This window comes from Anser anser (assembly GCF_964211835.1).
Source record: "Anser anser genome assembly, chromosome: 11".
Classification (NCBI taxonomy): Eukaryota; Metazoa; Chordata; class Aves; order Anseriformes; family Anatidae; genus Anser; species Anser anser.
In genome coordinates, this window is record NC_139732.1 from 13,009,726 (window position 1) to 13,013,858 (window position 4,133).

Sequence of the window (4,133 nt, forward strand, 5' to 3'; positions counted from 1 at the left end):
AGGCTCTTCCCACAGCTGCTTATACCGATATGCAAGAAGAATCAAAGTGTGGCCTCCTGACTAGCGCTGGCAGAGGGTGCTACATGCTTAGGGAAGTCCAGAGGCATCTCTATACAAGTATATGTGCAGTTTTCATGGGACTTTGGACATGCTTGGTACAAAATGTCAAATTTTCTTCTTCCTTCTGGCAAAAGTGCCCAAGGCATCCATCTGGCACCACTCGAAAGGACCAGTATGGCATGGATCTGTGCAGGCTGAGCAGCACTTGGATCCTGCCATATGGCAGCACCCCTGCAACGCAGAGCAGCAGCTGCAACGTGGCCAGAATGTTCTGGCATGGCCAGACCTCTCAAAAACAGTCTGTGTTCACTTCACTGCTTCTTTCCCCAATCCCATTTCAGTTCATATCGTCCCTGTGGAGCTTGTGGAGACAGACCTAGTTGTGGAAGACATCAATGACGACTGGAGCGATGAAGTAGCTCAGGAGCCAACGGCCTGGGTTGGCATGGCTGAACTGGTGGCACAGGGTCGTCCTCTTCCCCCCATAGAGGAGGAACTTCAGGAAGAAGAGACCAGGTAGGAAAAGGGAGCAGCAGGTGCTTGAGCAAGCTGCTTTTCCTTGCGATTGCCCTTGAGATTTGGGCTGGGGGCTCAGGACAGACACACCAGCTGCTGCGTGCTGCGGCTGCAGCAAGCCCTTAGGGGACAGCTAAAGTATGGCTCTTCCCTGGCTTCCAGTAAGCAGATTTTGGCCTAAGGCAAGAGGGTTTGTAACTCATTGCCATCAACAACGCATCCAATTGTCATGGGATTTGGAGATTGTATTCTTCTCTATATAGTTCATTCTACTGCCCAAAGAAACTCTTGCGGAGCTCCTTCCTAGACCATGCAGTGCGTTCAGTGCTGGGGGCAGGCTGTATTTCAGCAGAGAGGTGAGAGGTTTCCATGCACACTCCCAAATGGCTTGGGATTCTTCTTGACAAAGGTTGTTACAGCAGACTGATAGCAGAGACATAACAGTGCAAGATCTTCCACACAAGTCGTGTTCCAGCTGAAACAGGTGCCATGCACACCTGTGTGCTGTACTGAAGCTGAAACATACTGGATTGCTCTGTAGTTTTAATGTTCCTCGTTCACTCCATGGGGAAGTTCTCCAGAACCAGTGCTTCATGAAAAGAGCCTTTTACCTCTGAGGATGCATTTGTGTACCATGGCGGTCAATGGGCATTTTGTCACTGCTTTGGGCTCAGCAGACTCAGAGCAAGCAACCTGAGGCCCCAAGAAACCCTGACCCCAGCCCCACAAAGCCTCCTCTGCTGCCAGCACCCTTTTCTCACTGGGTGTGGTGGGCAGCTGAGCTCTCCCAGCTGCTGTTAGGCAACAGCTTTTTTCCCTTTCTTAAATCTGCTCTCACAGAGGTGCTGCCAACATCCCTTATTGGCCCTGCTCTGGCCAGCAGCGGGCCCCTTTGGAGCCAGCTGAAACTTGCCCTTATCTGACAAGGGGCAGCTTCTGAACTCTACTCGCAGAGGCCACCCCTGCAGCCCCCTGCTACCAAAACCTCGCCACGTAAAGCCACTACGCTGGGAGAGGCTGCCCAGAGGAGCTGTGGATGCCCCACCATGGAAGTGCTCAAGGCCAGGCTGGGTGGGGCTTCGGGCGACCTGGTCTGGTGTCCCTGCCCATGGCAGGGGCTTGGAACTCGGACTAGGACTCTGGTTTTGTGCTTCCAGACTTTTTTCCCTTCATTGCTCCAGTGAAGTCACACAGTGCCTCACAGCAGCGTGTGCCCCTCTGCATCCTTCAGATGTTGGCATGGGGGTGGTGGGAGAGCACCCCTGGCCCAAAGGGTGTGGGGATTGGTGGTGCTGTCTGAGCCGTTTGTTCCCATGCCTCTGGTAAGGCTCAGACCTGCTTTACGCATCTCACCTGATGAGCTTCTCCCTCCCAGGCTGTGCTCCTGCTCCCTGAGTGCTGCTGAGGAGGAGCAGGAGGAGGAGGAGGGTGAAGAGGAGGAGGAGGAAGTGGAGGAGAAGAAGGAAGAGGAGGAGGTGGAGGAGAGCGTGGGGTGAGTTCGTGCAGGGTCTGTGAGTGCCGTCAGCTTTTCTCCTGTTTACAGATTGTCTGGAAATGAGCACGCTAGCCGTGGTTGTTTCAGATGCGTTTACAAGCCGGGGAGGTTGAGACACCTGCGGAAGAGCAAACTCCTCTCTGCAGAGCTGGCCCCAGGACTGGCCTGGGGCCACTGTGGGGGAGCCCAGCGGGCTGTCAGCTCTGCTCACCTGCGTCCCTGCTGGGCCAGGAAACTGCTTTCTTTCCAGAGGATGCTGTTGGGAGGGTGCTTCGGGGGGTGGGGAGGAGCGGGCAGAAGGGGAGCGGGGATGTGCTTAGGGGAGGATGCTTTCGAGAGGGTGTTTTTGAGAGGATGCTTTCGAGAGGGCGCTTTCATGAGGATGCTTTTGCAACCCGTCTCAGCCCCGAGATCGCCGGTGACATCGTGTCTCCCGGCGACACGGGCTCCAGCGCTGCAGCAGCCGCCGCCCCCCTGCCCGGAGCCGGCGGGGGGTGCAGGGCGCCGGGCGCTCCTCCTGGGCTGCAGGCCGGGCTGCTCGCTCCGTGCCCTCGGGATTGCCATAGCACTACGGAGCTCAGCCTAGGGATTGCCATAGCACTACGGAGCTCAGCCTAAGGACGGCCTTGTGTCGCAGCTGCAAATACTCCCAGGGACGAGTAGGTGCGTTTTTGCCTCTTCTCCTGCTGTGGAAAATAGCCGAGCTACTGTCAGCTTTTGTAGGCGGTAACTTTGGATCCAGGCAGTATTTAGAAATAGGTTTCTGATCAGTTTAGTGGTTTGCTCTGATTTCACGTGATGTAAACATGTAGGGATTTCTAACCCAGTAACGTAATACTATTCTCTGCCTTTTGCTGATTCCTCTGAAGGAGCTAGATTTTCAGGAAGAGGCTGAAAATACATAATTGTTCAGTGTTAAAAACTTAGCTAATTATTTAATCAAAATCCGTTTTTCAACAGGTTTCAAAACAGCATTTTGCATGCTCCTGTAGATCTACAGCAGAAACATGAGTTTCAGTTGTCGAGTGAACGAGATGTTGCTCAATCTTTGTGTTTGTCTTTTTGGGAAAACAGAGATGTCGATGGGTTTTCTAGACTAGGATGAAAAGGCTCGGGACTGTATTTGAAGGGAACCTAGTACACAGAATTAAGAAAGAGAGAGAGAGAAAGAAAGAAAGAAAGGAAGAAAGAAAGAAGAAGAAAGAAAGGGGGAAAAAAAAAAAGACCTCATAAAGCAACAGCTTTCAAGAAAGGGAGATAAAGTGAAAAATCAGCCACTATTTGTTACATGCATCTTCTAGCTTAGGACTTGTGGAGAATGCAGAAAGATGTTCTTTTTTCAGTATTAGTGCATTTAGCTATCTGATTTTATTTTATTTTATTTTACTTACTTATTTATTTTTCACTATTCCCAGTCTCTGCTTTGCTTCTCTCTCCAGGAAAAAACAGATCAGGAGATAACTGCACAGAACAACGTGATCGGGCCTTTTTTCAGTTATAAAGTTATTTTAAAACAATAAATTCAATCCTTTGAGCCCCATTGGCCAGAGTGGTGGAAGTGGGGTCTGTGCTCAGTGCTGAAACTGCATCTGGAAAAGGAAAATTCAAAGAATCACAGAATGTTAGGGATTGGAAGGGACCTGGAAAGATCGTCTAGTCCAATCCCCCTGCTGGAGCAAGAGCACCTAGATCAGGTCACACAGGAACGCATCCAGGCGGGCTTTGAAAGTCTCCAGAGGAGACTCCACAGCCCCCCTGGGCAGCCTGCTCCAGTGCTGTCACCTTCACCGTAAAAAAGTTTTGTCTCATATTTAAGCAGAACCTCCCCTGTTCCAGCTTGCACCCCTTGTCTTATCACTGGATGTCATTGAGAAGAGCCTGGCTCCATCCTCCTGACACTCGCCCTTTACGTATTTATAAACGTTAGTAAGGTCACCCCTCAGTCTCCTCTTCTCCAGGCTAAAGAGACCCAGCTCCCTCAGCCTTTCCTCGTAAGGGAGATGCTCCACTCCCTTAATCATCCTCATGGCTCTGTGCTGGACTCTCTCCAGCAGTTCCCTGG

At 51.5% G+C, this 4,133-nt stretch overlaps 1 long non-coding RNA gene across 1 annotated transcript; it reads right to left on the bottom strand.

Moving 5' to 3' along the window:
• Positions 1 to 2,325: 2,325 nt before the first annotated feature.
• Positions 2,326 to 3,499, bottom strand: LOC310905676. Its single transcript, XR_014589215.1, has 2 exons — positions 2,686 to 3,499; positions 2,326 to 2,653 (listed from the first exon to the last, which is right to left on the bottom strand). It is a non-coding gene; the product is annotated as an uncharacterized lncRNA (long non-coding RNA).
• Positions 3,500 to 4,133: the final 634 nt, after the last annotated feature.